The sequence below is a fragment of the Balaenoptera acutorostrata genome, chromosome 3, assembly GCF_949987535.1.
Source record: "Balaenoptera acutorostrata chromosome 3, mBalAcu1.1, whole genome shotgun sequence".
Taxonomy (NCBI): Eukaryota; Metazoa; Chordata; class Mammalia; order Artiodactyla; family Balaenopteridae; genus Balaenoptera; species Balaenoptera acutorostrata.
Genome location: NC_080066.1, coordinates 93,420,554 through 93,438,523, shown reverse-complemented (window position 1 = coordinate 93,438,523; position 17,970 = coordinate 93,420,554). Strand labels below are relative to the sequence as shown.

Here is a 17,970-nt window from a genome sequence, read left to right as displayed (position 1 = left end):
AGCAGCACATATAGATATGCCTCACAGTTTTTTACTGCAGCGAGCACACAGTGATCTCTAATTACGTTGCCGCTCCTGCGTAACGCTGTCAGCAAGGGGCTTCTCTTGCTCTCAGAATAAAATCCAAGCTCTGACCGCGGCCTCCAAGGCCCTGCACGACCTGGCTCCTGCCTGCTCTCTGAACTCACCCCAAATCACTCTTCTCACCACTCTCCGGCCACCGTCGTCTCTCTGTTCCTGAGCGTGCCAAGGCTTTTCTGCCTCTGCGTCTTTGTATCCCCTCTGCCTGGGATGCCCTTCCTCCGGCTCTTCATCTCCTTGAGGTCTCAACTCAAATGTCCTTGCTGCAGAGAGGTCTTTCCCTACAGAACAGCCCCCTGTCACTATCTCATTTATTTATCCTGTTTATTTCCTTCATGGCACTGACAACAGGCTGTCATTATCTTGTTGATTTGTTTACTTATTTATCATCTGCTCCCTTTCTACACCATACTTTTCATGAGGGTAGGAGCCCTCCCCCAGAATTTAGCACAGGGCGTGGCATATGGCAGGTATGTCCTCAATAATTATTTGTTGAATCAATGGATAGAAGGTGGAGGGGTGGCTGAAAGGTTTTACAAAATGTCAAGAAATTAGGCCACTTCTAAACCCATAACCTTCTCCTCAGGGACCTGCCTGGGTTATCTCTGACGAGCTGGGAGAATGACTTGCAGGGAAGTGTCAGAACAGCTGGAGCTCTGCAAGACAGCATCTCTGGGCCTGTCCCCAGTGGTCTCCGCAGCTCAGCTGAGATGCTCACCTCTGGTGGATCTGTGTTTAATTCTGTGTGCAAATCAAGGTGGTCTTATAAGATCCAAACTATCTCACCTATGACAAGGCCCAAGGCCGTGGGTAATTACAGAAGGACCTGGCCCTGCTCCAAGAATGGACAGATCTTTAAGACCACCTCAAAAGGTTTACCCCTCACCTCTGTCCCTTCTGCCAGCTCACACTATACTTTCCAAGGAGAACTAGGGCAGGATATCAGATCTCTCAGCAAGTATCTTAAGAAGCTTACCCTTGCAGGATTGGAAGGATGAGCGAGTGAACAGCTCAACTAAGGAAGGTGGTGCCGTGTGGGCACCTCCCCTCCTCTTCCGCTGGCCTCGCACTCCCACCCACAACATAACCTTGAGGCAGCGGGCCCCGTTCTTACACCCTTCGGTCTCCCACCAGAAAGAGCTACTCTCACGACAGAGCCTTGTTATGAATCACGCTGGGACTTCAGGGCAGTGGGCCACAAACCAGGTCTTTCAAAGGACTCCATCAACAACTGTCACTGTGGGCAGGGGCTGTCAACTCTTTCCTTACTGATGCCCCAGAGTGCGGGAAGAGTTTAGAGTCTTTTTTTTTTTTTTTTTTTTTAAACATCTTTATTGAAGTATAATTGCCTTACAATAGTGTGTTAGCTTCTGCTTTATAACAAAGTGAATCAGTTATACATATACAATATGTTCCCATTTCTCTTCCCTCTTGCATCTCCCTCCCTCCCACCCTCCCCATCCCACCCCTCTAGGTGGTCACAAAGCACCGAGCTGATCTCCCTGTGCTGTGCGGCTGCTTCCCACTAGTTATCTATTTTACATTTGGTAGTGTATATATGTCCATGACACTCTCTTACCCTGTCACATCTCACCCCACCCCCTCCCCATATCCTCAAGTCCATTCTCTAGTAGGTCTGTGTCTTTATTCCCGTCTTGCCACTAGGTTCTTCATGGCCTTTTTTTTTTTTTTTTTTTTCCCTTAGATTCCGTATATATGTGTTAGCATACTGTATTTGTTTTTCTCTTTCTGACTTACTTCACTCTGTATGACAGACTCTAACTCCATCCACCTCATTACAAATACCTCCATTTCATTTCTTTTTATGACTGAGTAATATTCCATTGTATATATGTGCCACATCTTCTTCATCCATTCATCTGTCGATGGACATTTAGGTTGCTTCCATGTCCTGGCTATTGTAAATAGAGCTGCAATGAACATTTTGGTACATGACTCTTTTTGACCTATGGTTTTCTCAGGGTATATGCCCAGTAGTGGGATTGCTGGGTCATATGGTAGTTCTATTTGTAGTTTTTTAAGGAACCTCCATACTGTTCTCCATAGTGGCTGTATCAATTTACATTCCCACCAACAGTGCAAGAGTGTTCCCTTTCCTCCACACCCTCTCCAGCATTTATTGTTTCTAGATTTTTTGATGATGGCCATTCTGACCGGTGTGAGATGATATCTCATTGTAGTTTTGATTTGCATTTCTCTAATGATTAATGATGTTGAGCATTCTTTCATGTGTCTGTAGGCCATCTGTATATCTTCTTTGGAGAAATGTCTATTTAGATCTTCTGCCCATTTTTGGATTGGGTTGTTCGTTTTTTTGTTATTGAGCTGCATGAGCTGCTTGTAAATCTTGGAGATTAATCCTTTGTCAGTTGCTTCATTTGCGAATATTTTCTCCCATTCTGAGGGTTGTCTTTTCGTCTTGTTTATGGTTTCCTTTGCTGTGCAAAAGCTTTTAAGTTTCATTAGGTCCCATTTGTTTATTTGTGTTCTTATTTCCATTTCTCTGGGAGCTGGGTCAAAAAGAATCTTGCTGTGATGTATGTCATAGAGTGTTCTGCCTATGTTTTCCTCTAAGAGTTTGATAGTGTCTGCCCTTACACTTAGGTCTTTAATCCATTTTGAGTTTATTTTTGTGCATGGTGTCAGGGAGTGTTCTAATTTCATCCTTTTACATGTTCCTGTCCAATTTTCCCAGCACCACTTATTGAAGAGGCTGTCTTTTCTCCACTGTATATGCTTGCCTCCTTTATCAAAGATAAGTTGACCATATGTGTGTGGGTTTATCTCTGGGCTTTCTATCCTGTTCCATTGATCTATATTTCTGTTTTTGTGCCAGTACCAAACTGTCTTGATTACTGAAGCTTTGTAATATAGTCTGAAGTCAGGGAGCCTGATTCCCCCAGCTCCATTTTTCGTTCTCAAGATGGCTTTGGCTATTCGGGGTCTTTTGTGTTTCCATACAAATTGTGAAATGTTTTGTTCTAGTTCTGTGAAAAATGCCAGTGGTAGTTTGATAGGGATTGCATTGAATCTGTAGATTGCTTTGGGTAGTAGAGTCATTTTCACAATGTTGATTCTTCCAATCCAGGAACATGGTATATCTCTCCATCTATTTGTATCATCTTTAATTTCTTTCATCAGTGTCTTATAATTTTCTGCATACAGGTCTTTTGTCTCCTTAGGTAGGTTTATTCCTAGATATTTTATTCTTTTTGTTGCAATGGTAAATGGGAGTGTTTTCTTAATTTCACTTTCAGATTTTTCGTCATTAGTGTATAGAAATGCAAGAGATTTCTGTGCATTAATTTTGTATCCTGCTACTTTACCAAATTCATTGATTAGCTCTAGGAGTTTTCTGGTAGCATCTTTAGGATTCTCTATGTATAGTATCATGTCATCTGCAAATAGTGACAGCTTTACTTCTTCTTTTCCGATTTGGATTCCTTTTATTTCTTTGTCTTCTCTGATTGCTGTGGCTAGGACTTCCAGAACTATGTTGAATAATAGTGGTGAGAGTGGGCAACCTTGTCTTGTTCCTGATCTTAGTGGAAATGGTTTCAGTTTTTCACCATTGAGGACAATGTTGGCTGTTAGAGTCATTTTTAAGGTTCTTCTGGAAACAGAGAAAATATGCTTAACCCTGTCTCAAGCAGCATGTCCTGTACTGTTATCTCTCTCAAAGCAATTGAAATGGAATACTAAGAGACAGTTGCATATTATGAATATTTTTCTCTACAAATTGACCTTTGCACCAAGCTGGCTACTACACTGTGATCAGCTGGGGAGAGTTTTTTTTTTTAATTGAAGTATAGTTGATTTACATATTATGTTAGTTTCAGGTGAACAGCATAGTGATTCAGTATTTTTGCAGATTATACTTCATTACAGGTTATTACGAGATAATTGGTATAATTCCCTGAGGTATAGAGTATATCCTTGTTGTTCACCTATTTTATAAATAGTAGTTTGTTAATTCCATACCCCTAATTTGTCCCTCCTGGGGTGAGTTTTAATGGCTGAAGAAGTTCGCTTCCTTACATACAACAGCCATATTAGCAGAAGCCTGGGGCAGCCATGGGGAAATTGTGCCTCTGTGATAGAAATCACATGAACTTTTGATAAGAATCATGTCTTCCCGCAGACATAGAGAATGGACTTGAGGACATGGGGAGGGGGAAGGGTAAGTTGGGACGAAGTGAGAGAGTGGCATGGACATACACACACTACCAAAGGTAAAATAGATAGCTAGTGGGAAGCAGCCGCATAGCACAGGGAGATCAGCTCGGTGCTTTGTGGCCACCTAGAGGGGTGGGATAGGGAGGGTGGGAGGGAGATGCAAGAGGGAGGGGATATGGGGATATATGTGTACATATAGCTGATTCACTTTGTTATACAGCAGAAACTAACACAACATTGTAAAGCAATTATACTCCAATAAAGATGTTAAAAAAAAAAAAAAGAATCATGTCTTCCACAGAAACAACTCATACTCATGGGTTGGCAGCTCAAATACACTTGTAGGGCTCTTAGCTGGTAAGAACATTAAATTCAGCAGATCCAACCTCAGAGTTCTTCCATTTCACAGGAAGAAAAAGGAAGCATGGCTTTTCTCTTCAGGTTGTTGTAAAAAAAAAAAAAAGACACATCCCATTGTACATTCCCTTTATCAGTGAAAAAGGATCTTTTTATCATTATTTCTCAGCATCTGGTGAAATCCCTGCTCCCCACCATGAAGTCAGAGTTCCCTCAGGTTCCCACTTACCCGAGGTGGAGGCATGGTTTTGAGCTACGAGGCTCTCGTGGAGACTAATGAAGACAAGCATCTTCCCTTGCTGTGTCTCCAAGGCTGGAGGGAAGGAAGGGAGAGAGGTAGGAGCAGAGCTCCTCCTTAGAGCGGAATCCCATGAAGTTTAAAAGCCCAGAAGAAACACAAAGGCAGGATCTACTGAGAGCCGCCGGGACACCTTTCACACAGAGTTGCAATCGCCCCTCCCTTGGAGCACCCACGCCTGTGGCTGGTGGAGTGGCCCCAGGCAGTCTTTGGGGGGAAAGTCACATTCAGCTGGACCCTCGTGGTGGGTTCCTACAGCAAGCCTCTGGCAGGGCCTAGGGTTTAGGAATTTAAAACTTCCTGGCCTTGCACTTCCAGATGCCAGCTGTGTCCTAGGATTCCCTCTCCGTGGTCTCCCTGCCTTAAGTTGGGGCTTTCTGGAATATTCTCTGGCAGCCGGCTTTCTCCTTTGGTGGGACGGCAGAGTCCAGTGAGTTCTGTCTCCTTTTCCCTTTGCTGGCAGTTGCCCTGGTGCTATGCTAACCCGCGTGTTGTGTGCTCAATGTTGTGCCATTGATTATACTGGAGAAACAGGCACTCACGCTGACAGGTGATTACTGTTTAGTCACAAAGTCGGGGCTCCAAGCCTGAGGCCGTTTATCTTCAGGACAAGCGAGCTGAGGCAGAGCACCCAAATCCAGCTAAACCTCGGAGGTTATTCTCTTCACAGGGGCATTAGTGGGTCAAAATAACGTATTAAGCACCCATGTAAAAAATAAATTTACATTATGAACCACAATAGCACCTACACACATTTGAAAATAATAGTGCGTACACATGCATCCTTTTAATTCTCTCTGTATGGTGCCCAGAATGATTCATGAGCCCCTTAGAATCATTTTGAAACTCAGAGGTCAGGAGAATTCATATTGGTGCTCCTTCCTGGAGGGCCTGGCTCTAGTTCTCTATGGTTTGTCTGTTCCTTAGGGAAGGCACTGAGGCAGCAAGCAGTAAGCAGGCTTGGGCCAGTGACCTAAACTCGTCAAGGTTAATTGCATTTTCTGCCTCACAGTCAATACCCTTGGGTAGGAGAACTGCTTTTTTTTAACCCATCACAGGGTCAATCCCAGGGACTCTGGCGTGGTGCATCCAGATAAGAGGAGCTAACACGTAGAAAGCTCCCCACTCACTGGGCCTTACCTTATTCAATCCAGCTTACCTGTAAGGCAGGTAGATTATAAGTGCAAACTACCTGAGTCGTGAAGAGGGCACGAGCCATCACAACTTTCTCAGATCCTGGGCCACATGCAGTTAAAGGGGAGCTGGCCATGGTTTCACGGCCCTTCAAGAAGGCAGAGGGGAGATGGAGGGTTGCAGGAGATGGGCACCTGCCCTCCAAAAGCACAAGAGTCCGGGGGTGCGGAAAGGCCATGCTAGGATGGGGGGTGCCTGGAGGAGGAAGCAAGAGCTGAACAAGTTGTCCTCAGGGGCCTGAGAGGGAGGGACAAGGCACCCAGCACCCTAGGGGTGGGATGGCATCCCAGCCTCTATTCTGTCTTAACCTTACATTTACACTTCTTGTAGGCCAAAGACTTCCTGGCTTTCCTTATCCGCGTTGTCTAAGGGCATGTGCGTGCAGCCGTCTGCCAGGTTCAGGAGCAGATGCTGTGTAAAAGCACTTTAATGTTGGGACTTCCCTGGTGGCGCAGTGGTTAAGAATCCGCCTGCCCATGCAGGGGACACGGGTTCAAGACCCAGTCCGGGAAGATCCCACATGCCGCAGAGCAACTAAGTCCGCGTGCCACAACTACTGAGCTTGCGGTCTAGAGCCGCGAGCCACAACTACTGAGCTCATGTGCCACAACTACTCAAGCCCACGCACCTAGAGCCCGTGCTCCGCAACAAGAGAAGCCACCACAGTGAGAAGCCCGCACACTGCAACAAAGAGTAGCCCCCGCTCGCTGCAACTAGAGAAAGCCCGCGCGCAGCTACGAAGACCCAAAGCAGCCAAAAATAAATAAGTAAATTAAAAAAAAAAAAAAAAAAGCACTTTAATGTCACAGAGGAACAGCCACATTAGCTCATCTTCTCAGGGCCAGGGCATGAGTACGCTGAGCCGAGAAGTGTGAATCAATCACTGCGGTGCGGTCCTGCCCCTGTGTTCGCACACTACAAGCGGCCTGGCTTTCTGAGGCAGAGGGAGGAGAGGGGCACGAATGCTAACAGCAGGGCCCCAGATTTCTTAACCTCTGCACCTTCCATGCCAATTTACATTTTCTTTGAAGGGACAGAACTCCTGCCGAGCTTCTGGCCCAGGAGCCCACTTTTCTTGCTTAGTCATAAACCAACAAAATCTGCCCAGGAACTGCTGAGGCTGCGGACAGAAAAGCTGCCAGCTCGCTCTGGGAGAAGATGAGGGAGGGTAATTGCAGGGAGAAATGCAGCTGTACTGTCTCGTATAGCGGGTTGCCCCCAGTGCAGCAGGGCCAGAGCTTAGCCCCGTGCAGGCCCTCGCTCCCTACTCTCAGAGGAGATGGACTCCAGAGCTCGGCAGTTAGGCTGGGAAGGATGGGGCCCATGCAGGTACTTGGTACCTAGACTGTAGCACCAGGAGGCTGCCCTGGAGCCAGGTGGCCATGCGGCTCCTGGGGGAGAGGTCCGGCCCTGAGGAGGGCAGGCAGAGTTCAGAGGGAGAGAGGAACAGTGGTCACCCAGACTCCTGCAGCCACTGGCCCCAGCTAGTCCTTAACAAACGCAGCACCTTCTTGCACCAATAACCAGCCATTCTACATGCAAACTGAGGGAACTGGGTGCGTTTCATGATGCAAATAGATATCTGTAGGTTCAGATGCCAGGCATGGGGCCTCAGGGAGCCCCGTTGGCAGTCCTTGCTTGGGTCAGAGAACTGGCTGAGCTCGGCGCCACATGGTGTGGTAGGCAGAGGACATGCACGTGGGGCAGGCAAAACACATTCCGTCTGGAACGTGGAGGTCACTGTGTGCAAGTCAACGGCATGGGAGGGAGGACTACGTGTTCTGTTAGCACAGATGGTCCAAGCCAGACTCAACAAGGGCTGTTAAGACCCTCTGAGCAGATCCTCAAACCTGCTGTCGTAGAGCTTGTAAGAGCGGGGCTAACGAGAGGGCTAGACTTACTGAGATATCAGTGACGATGCTTCAAGAGCCAAGGCGTCCCCATTCCTATGTGGATTCCTTGTACCCGGTGAAGTTACCAGAAGGACAAAACACCTGAGCTGGGCCTGAAGGAAAGCAAACTCGTGTATCTTTCTCATGGTGAGGCCACTTTTACAGTAAAGTGACCCTTAGAAGCGTCACTGTTTCTTGCTATTGATTGAACAAATTTTGGTTGTATTTTTCCAGCCAGTGCTGAATATCTCAGTGGACTAGTCATATCACAGTTATAGAACTACTGAAAACTCAGCCAGGCTTGTTAGAAAAAAACTCAACACTTTGTATTTGTGTGAAGCTCATATTCTCTCTCTCTTTCTCACACACACACACACAAACACGCACACACATACACACACAGCCTCTCATAAAACTATGCCTATAACGTTGCTTCAGATAATTTGTAAAGAAAGCCCAGCATTTTGGGGCAAATAGACAACCCCTTGGAATGTAAACTGGTGCAGCCACTATGGAAAAGAGTATGGAAGTTCCTCAAAAAACTAAAAATAGAGTTGCCATGTGATCCAGCAATCCCACTCCTGGGCATATATCCAGACAAAACTATAATTCAAAAAGATATATGCACCCCTATGTTCATAGCAGCACTATACACAATAGCCAAGACATGGAAACAACCTAAATGTCCATCAACAGATGAATGGATAAAGAAGATATGCTACATATATACAATGGAATATTACTCAGCCATAGAAAGAATGAAATAAGGCCATTTGCAGCAACATGGACAGACCTAGAGATTATCACACTAAGTGAAGTAAGTCAGAAAGAGAAAGACAAATACCATATGATATCACTTATATGTGGAATCTAAAATATGATACAAATGAACTTATCTATGAAACAGGAACAGACTCACAGACATAGAGAACAGACTTATGGTTGCCGGGGGTGAGGGAGGGTGGGGGGAGGGAAGGACTGGGAGTTTGGGATTAGCAGATGCAAACCATTATATATAGAATGGATAAAAATGGATAAACAACAAGGTCCTACTGTATAGCACAGGGAACTATATTCAATATCCTGTGATAAACCATAATGGAAAAGAATATGAAAAAGAATGTATGTATGTATAACTGAATCTCTATGCTGCACAGCAGAAATTAGCACAACATTGTAAATCAACTATACTTCAGTAAAATAAATTACTTAAAAAGGAAATACAATAGACATCCCCTTGCACCCAACCCTAAAGACAGTTTGACAACACATTTTGTTGACTTTTTTTTTTTTTGGCAAGGGGCAAATGCACCTGCTATTTGTCAAGCCTGGGAATTTCTGGGGTTAAGGCGAGTGGCCTGGGTGGCCAGGGTCAGGAGCACCATGTCAAGCTCAGCATCCTCACTGGTTCCCATAATCCTGCAGCCTTTCCCCCAGTCTCCTTGCCCCTCAGCAGAAAACTGTTTTATTGGCCAGTACCAACAAATGTGGTGGGTTCTAGGCTGGACACATCCCATAACGAAGAGGCCAGGATTTCTGAGTCCTGGTGCAGTCTCCTTTTCAATTACCCTATCTGGTCACTCACGTTCCCTCGGAGTTGACGTGGAGGCAAAGAGAGCAGAGAGGGGAAGGGCCCTGGGAAGGTTCACTGAGGATGAGCCCTGGGCTTGGAGTCAAGGCCCTGCTCTGCCACTTCTCAGCTTGTGACCTCAGACCTGTCCCTTAATCCGTCTGAGCTTCCGTTTCCTTAGCTACAAAACAAAGATTAACACTACATCTCTCAAAGGATTATTGTGAGGCTCAAAACAAGAGACGTAATATACATAAAAACCCTGTGTATTTTCCCTACCAACCTCCTCTGCCTCCTGTGACCTCTTCTTCCCTTAGGCTGAACGGACTTGAACATAACAGGGCCTCAGCGATGAGGCTGTGCACTCACGGGACAGAAGCCAGTCCTCCCTGGACGAGAATGCTCACGTGGGTCCCGGCTACACGTCCGCCTGTGCAGTGTCCCCGAGCTTATGGGGTTGGCCACTGTTTTGGAAATCTGCCCCGCAGGGCTCTCAAGGCACAGATTTGCATCTTCTCCATATCCCAAGGCTATTTTCCCCAGACTAGGTCGGAAGAAAAGTATAAAATATCACATATATGCCATCAACCCAAACCCCCTCAGAGGCCTGGCAGCTGTATTTAATTCCATGGGGACAAAGGCAGAGCTTCTTCTGATACGCTCTTGACATGCTCCTAACACCCGGGAAGGAGTGAGTGAGGTGGAGGATGAGACACGACACAGTTCCAACAGCCACCATACCTTTTAATGCCTTGGCATTAATTAGAATGAAAAGAAAAAAACATTGGAAAAGTGTATTTAAGTTACTCCAGAGCCCCGATCTCTTTCAAAAACCATACTTGGTTCTCTTTGGCATTAAGGCTACAAGAGCGAACTGTAGCTTCAGACCCTTCCCCTTGCAGTCCGCAGGTGACTGCCGATCCTGCTGGCAGGTAAGGGGGGAGGTACGAACAAGTAGAGCTCACAGCTCCTGGACTGGAGTCCCGAGTTCCCCAGAGCTCACTCAGTCACTCACAGCTGCTGGTGTCCCTAGCTAGGACCAGGCGGGTCATTCCCATTGCTTCTCCTGAGAAATACAGCCACGGCCTCCCTTGAAAAGTCTCTCATCAGAGCAGAGAAGCCTCTGAGGTAGGGTCCAGGGCCTGGCTCTGGGTCTGTGGTCCCACTGATGGTACAAAGCCACACTGATGAATGACCCCCTTCCCACCATTTAAGTGGAGACAACCTCATTGGAACAACAAAACTGGAAGTCCCAGGAGAGGAGTGAGACAGCTGGGGCCAGAAACCAAGCAGGTGGTGGAAAGATGGTTTATTTTACAAATGCTGAGGCCTGGGAAAGCAATAGGGCAAACCCCAGATCTCCCAATAGCAGCTGTCCCAGTGGTGGAGGGGGATGGAGCGGGGAGGTAAGGTAGGAGGCAGTGGCTAGCTCTCTTGAAAATAGTTTCCTTAATAAACAAATTCAGAACCATACCATGCTCTGGACCAGTGGTTCTAACTGGAGCCTGCATTGGAATCACCTGGATAGTTGTTAAAACAGAATGCTGGGCCCCTCTCCCAGAGTATCTGGCTCAGTGGGTCTGGGATGGGGCTTTTAACAAGATCAAGGTGATGCCCATGCTGATGGTCTGGGGATCATGGGACTAGATCCACCCTTCCCCAGCACCTGTTGGTCACTAGCAGCTCTCGGGGCAAGGACTGCAGGGTTAAGGGGGAGAAAAAGTGGATATTTGAGCTTTAGGACAAATACCACTCCAGAATTGTGCTCCTGCTTTGTCAGCACAATTCTCACTTTTTTTTTTTTAAGTGCTCAGTTTATTTAATTAATTAATTATTTATTCATTTTTTAAAAATTATTTATTTATTTATTTATTTATGGCTGTGTTGGGTCTTCGTTTCTGTGCAAGGGCTTTCCTTAGTTGCGGCAAGCGGGGGCCACTCCTCATTGCGGTGCGCGGGCCTCTCACTATCGCAGCCTCTCTTGTTGCGGAGCACAGGTTCCAGACGCGCAGGCTCAGTAGTTGTGGCTCACGGGCCCAGCCGCTCCGTGGCATGTGGGATCCTCCCAGACCAGGGCTCGAACCCGTGTCCCCTGCATTGGCAGGCAGACTCTCAACCAGTGCGCCACCAAGGAGGCCCTATTTATTTATTTTAAAGATTTTTTTTTGATGTGGACCATTTTAAAAGTCTTTATTGAATTTGTTACAATACTGCTTCTGTTTTATGTTTTGGTTTTTTTTGGCCGTGAGGCATGTGGGATATTAGATCCCTGACCAGGGATCGAACCTGCACCCCCGGAATTGGAAGGCGAAGTCTCAACCACTGGACCACCAGGGAAGTCCCACAACTCTCACTTTTTATTCAGTTTTTCATGTTCTCACGTACCAAGAGTACCGACTTCAGAGCACTAGGCTTGTGGGTTCAATACTACAGAGGAATTCTGCTTCTTCCTGCCAGGTTTTCAAGCTCTACCTTTCATGACAGTGGGCAGCTGCCCAGTTCTGGCTGGAAAGTTCAAGTCCCCAGTCACCATTTACTTTCAATGGCTAAGGAGCACAAAATTCACTGCCCTTTTGCCATGAGCTACATCATCAGAAAATAAAGCTGGCAGGTATCATCAAAGCTAATTCAGAGAAAGAGCTCCCTTCTCACCCCAGTTTTGCCATCAGTGGCAGGCAGTCTGTTCCAGAACATTTCCTCTCCTGGCCTCTAGGGTCTCTCGTCTAGGAAGCAGGTGGGCTGGGGGCCGCCCCAGACCCCTGCCTGCTGCTGCCTCCTTCCTGCATCTGTGCTCTTTAAGGTTCTCAGTCAGACTTCCGTCTTGGTTGTCATGACCAGCCTTCTCCTTTCTCTTTCCTGGGCAAGGACCCAGATGTTCCTCCATCAGTGGGTGGGGAAGTAGACGAGTATGGGATAGGTGCCCTGAGGATGTTCCATGCCAGGGAGGAAAGTCTTCTGTGTTCAGCTTTGAGCAGGGAGTCTGGGGCAGGAGGGACGTGAGGGAGTAAGGAAAGGCAAATTCTGAGCCCGAGACAACTTGGGCAAGTCATTTCTTTCTCTGAGTCTCAGTTTCCCTCTGTGTAAATGACCTTGTGTCCCTTTATGTCTTTATGTGCCCAGAGCCTCTGATTCTGTTCTTAGCTGACCAGAGTAATCACACTCCGGGTCCATCTTCTCTTAAGTGAGGGTAAAAAAAAAAAGTGAAAAAAAAAACCGAAAGAGGGTAATCAGGTAGCTTTACAAGGTGGATGTTTATTAAGACATTTATCGCTAGTTTAATTAATTTGAAAAACTCAGGGCCGTTGCTCAAAGTAAATGGGAAGAGTAACTAAACAGAATTCATTCCGTTCTGGAAACTGCCTCTAGCATGCCTCAGACAGTGAAGACCATTATGTGAAACTATTATCCCACTATGAGTCTGGTCATTTTACATTCCGTTGTGAACTACGGAAAAAAATCCTCTTAGATTCTCCAGTGCACACCTCCGGCCTCACACGGAGGGAACTGCTGCAGGATCTTCTCAGGTAGGATGCCGAGGCTGTGTCTCCCTCTGTCCTCCCCAGGCCCACTGTTCCCTAGACCACATCCCAGGCGGCAGTGGGGCTCCTGAATTTCTGTATGACAGGGCCTTAGGGGTGATAGTCTGGGGTTGGGGAGGGGAATGAAGTTTTCTTTGCATGACCCTGAATATAAGACTGAGAACTCTTCAACCGTCTAATAAAGGAGGGATAGAGAATGACAGAGATGGGAAGGGGCTGATAAGGTGTCCCTTCCAACCTCATCCCACACGATCCTAAATTTGCCCGGAGGCAGAGCCTCTGAACTTGGGCTGAGGTAAAAGTCAAGGATGTGCTTTGAGGTAAGTGCCCTCCCGGTCCCTGAGCTTAAGTTTCCTGAGGGTTCTTCCAGATATAATACTTCAGGGGCTGAGCAGCAACAGGTGCCTCTTGGTCTATGAATAATTCCTGGCCTTGGAAATGTATCTCCGCACATGCACTGGAGGCGGGGTGGGGTGGGGTGACCACCTCCCCAGGACATCCGGTGAAACCACGGTCTAGGCCTGGCAGTATGGCGGAGAGAGCGAACAGAGGTGGCAAGACTTGTGGACGTGTGTCAGAGCTCCTTCAGCAGTTCTTCAGCCTGCAGAGTAGGGGTGAATGCAGCAGAGGCGGGAGCCTTGAGCTCAGAGCGCTCCCGAGGTCTCTCGCACATCCCCGTCATCTCTGTGCCTCCGCACAGCGAGGCCACCAATACTGACACCAAGAGTCCCCTGAGGGCTGCACGGCAGCGCAGAGAAGTCACCACTGAAAAAAATTTTGCACGTCTGCTGCAAACTGAATACTGTGTCATTTGAAGGCCAAAAAATGGATGACAAACCACTGGGAAAAATGCTCAACTCAGTATATATCTATCGAGGGCCTCCCATGGGCAAGGCACTGCCCGAGCATTCTCAGGACTGCAGAGACATGGGGTTTAGAGACATCTGAAAAAGCGACTTGGGAAAAGCCATCTTCTTTCCTCCAGTCTCCTGGCACTCACTATGTGTACCATGCACCTGTCCTACTGCTGCCTCTCCATGTTCACGTCCCCGTTGCTGTCTGTTACCAGGAGAGGTAGAAGTGTGCTCCCCAGTGTTTGCGCTCATGGTGCACAGCCCAGGGCCTTGTACCTGATCCTCAGGAAGTGTTTGTTGATTAGCTAGCTACTAAATGATATGACCAGGCTATTAGCTGAAGATCAGCAGTAACTCATCTTCCCTGATGAGGTCCTCCTGGGTCTTCGACTCCTAATACCCAGTGAGATCAGTGTAGGAAAGAACAGAGAAGGATCATGTTGGGATAAGACTGCTCCTGGAGATGGAGTCCCTGTCCAAAGCAGAGTCAAACTTAACCCTAGAAATTCTTCCGGGATTGGAGTCCCAAGTATTACCTTTTGTCCGGCCTCCTGACTCTAACTCCACAGGCTGCACCTGAGTGGTACAAGGGGCTCCCAGCCTAAACGCCACCAGGCAACAGAAAGTCGCCTGCAGTACAGCCCGGCTCCAAAATAACTGCTTGGTCACCCACACACAGTTATGGGAAAGGGAAACACAGCTCTGCTCCCAGGAAGGTCTCTAGCTGGGTCCTTGCCATTGAAAAGGGAATTAAAAGGTCGATACTGGAAAAGACTAATCATTACATATGTGTAATTATATTGATGTGAATCTCAGAGCCAAGTTCCTTTCAGGAAGTTGATATTGGAAAACACTTTCATGCTCCTGGGATCATGTGGAACAGGATTTAGGATGTTTTTAATTTCTGTAAATTATCAGACACCTTCCCATGGGCAAATTCCACATGTCTCTAGGTATTTCCTCTTTCCCTTACAGTTTTTCTGATGCTTTGCCTGTCTTTCTAAAATATTTCCCGACACCTGGCCAAGGTGCCCAGGACCTTCTTTGGGCTTCAGATCCACGGGTGATTAATAACATAGGACTGGATACCTGTCTTGTCATTTGTCACAGGTCAGGTTATACAGGAAGTGACTCTGGGATGGAGTTTAGCGTGCAGGATGTTTTTAAGGAGTGCTCTTGGAATTGACACCCATGGAAGGTTATGAAAGAAAGCTGGAGTGGGCAGAGGGAGAAGGTGAGCTGCGATGCAGGCCTAGTGTCGACTTGGCTGAACCATGGAGAGCTCTGGAGCTAGAATGGTCCTTCAGAGTTATTTCAAGTTGAACCAAAACAGCCAGGCCTTGTATACCCCTGCTTGAGCAGTCACTGGATGTAGACCACTGCCAACAGCACTCCCAGGGGATTGGGTGGGACATGAGAGTCTATCATATCACTCTCAACACCAACCCAAAATCATAACTGCCATTTCTTAAGAGAAATGTGCAAAGCATTCCTCAAGCATTCTCTCTGATGCTAACAATTCCATAAGAAAGGTTTCTATTAATCCCATTTTACAAAAGAGGAAACCAAGGCTTAGTGGAGTTAAATGACATATCTAAGACCACACAACTAGTATGTGGGGCTCAAATCCAGGCCTACCTTGCCCCAAAGTTCACACTCCTTCCGTTATGCTGAATTCCCATCCTTCGATTTTTCTCGTATGTCCCCTGCGGAAGCAACCTACAGCTCTATACTTCTATGCAGCTTTGGGTTGGATTTATATTCCTCTGACTCTGTGTCTAAATGCATAGCTAAGCCCGTTGCTTGAATTTTTTTCTGACTCTTTAGATCTCTTAGACCTGGGAACTATTGGCCTGCTTCAAGCAGAAAACCACTCCTGCTGGAAAAAGTAGAGATGCCAGGCTTCTCCATGAGGATACGCAAAGGGGAAAAATCCTCAAAACCTAACAGGAAACCAGTAATTTAGTCGACAATATTTGAAGATGATGAATAAGAAATAAGCAGCATTTAAAGCCAGATTTCTTCTTACTTTTCTTTTAGGTTTTTTTTTGGATCAGAGCATTTCCAAATCTTTATATCCAGGAGATTAGAGATCAGCTGGTAACCAATCCCAAATCCCCTAGATGGGGGAGCTGAGGCAAGAGCTGGGTGTAACACGAGAGCTCATATGCACTCTTTCTATACCCCCAAAGGCTGTTATCAATTTTTTTTTTTAATTTTTAATTTTGTCTGCGCCGGGTCTTAGTTGCAGCACGCAGGACCTTAGCTGCGGCATGTGGGATCTAGTTCCCTGACCAGGGATCGAACCCGGGCCCCCTGCATTGGGAGCGTGGAGTCTTACCCACTGGACCACCAGAGAAGTCCCTATCTTGTTCTTCCTTTGTACACTCCAGATATTGTTAAACTTTAACATGACATCTATAGGCCAGAGGAAGTCGTCGGCTCATGACAAGAAAAGCTGCTGCCTCAGCAAAACGATGCATCATTGGCAAGTTTACTTGGCCCTGTGGGTCTTTCTCCCCAGGTAGAGTGTCTTATATGTTGTTCTCTGAGGTGCTCTTTTCAATTCATCAAAGGTGCTTACTTAGGAAAGCATGTGACATCAGACTGTATAAGAGACACAGTCAATGGAATAAGCCCTGGAGCAGCCCCTCAGTGTGTTCAAGTCCTCCCCGAACTTCAAGTAAGAAATCTTTTGAGGCCATATTACTGATACCTATTCTCCCTGCCCAGGAGGACTCCAAAGATGAAGAGTGATGGGGTGATCCCCTCAATTTTCCATTAACTAGAGGTGAACCTTATTTTGGGGAGGGTAAGAATTTCCCACAAATTACGGTGAGGAGATATATGTCATAACAGAGGTATTGTACAAGGTACAGGGATAGTGTGATGGAATGAGACTACCAGAAAGACCTCGCAAAGGGAGGGATTTACAAACTGAGTCTTGAAGGATGCATAGGGCTTGCCAGCCTATGAGTGGGAGAACTGCACAGGGAACAGCATGTCCAGAGCAGGGCATGTTCTAGGAATTTTACCACCTGCCATGGCACAAGGAGGTCTGTTGCAGGAGATCAAGGTGAAATACGGAGAGGCAGACAAGGGCTGGGTGGTGAATGGCCACATATGCCATCCTAAGGGCTTTATTCTGTCAGTGATGGCAAGGGGTGGAAAGATTTTAAGTGGGGATAAGATGTAAGTAGATTTCATGTTGGTGGAGGAGGATTAGAAGACGATAAGACTAGAAGCAGGAAGACCAGATGGAAAATCATTGTAACAATCCAAATGAGCTTTGATGGACACACAGACTACGATAACGGTGATGAGAATAAAAATGGGATGGATTAAAGAAATATTTAGGTGGCAGAATAAACAGTGTTTCAGTGACCAGTTTGAAGAGGGGTGTGAATGAGTAGAAACGGAGGACAATTTCCACAATTTCAGTTCAGCAAGGAGGCTGGGAGAAGAGGTTGAAAAGCTATCTTTAAATGGAGCATTATCACAATGACTTTGGTGAATGGGTCATTAATTACTTCAGGGCTCCGACTATTGAATTAATTAAGGAAATAATTAAGATTTCCTAGATCAGTCATTACATTGATTTATTTTTAGAGCACACTGCTTTTGGCAAATCTTGTCTTAAAAAAATATTTGCTAGAATACATTTCCTTCTTATAGGTACCACGATTGAATTCAATTATCAAGGCATGGAAGTCATGTTTGTATAAACAGAGATTTGTACATTTCTTTAAAGTTAGTTTTAGATGCTCTCCTCTGATCTTCCATAGCATTCTGGGCATACCCTCCCTCTCCGTATGTTGTAATGATCTACTAATTTGTCATGGAGGCAGGGTGGGTGGGACAGGGACCTTGTCTTACTTCTTTGATATGCCTAATCCTTGAAACATAGCAGGCACTCAAGGAAATAATCTTGACTGAATAAAAGCTGTAAAAATAAAAGTAGCAAAGTATATCTAACAATCCCATTCCA

The 17,970-nt window shown here is 46.4% G+C and overlaps 1 protein-coding gene across 3 annotated transcripts in view; it reads right to left on the bottom strand.

The window, feature by feature from the left end:
• FRMD5 (FERM domain containing 5) overlaps nt 1–17,970 on the bottom strand; it is a 344,139-nt gene that overhangs the window by 47,039 nt on the left and 279,130 nt on the right. The window lies entirely within an intron of this gene.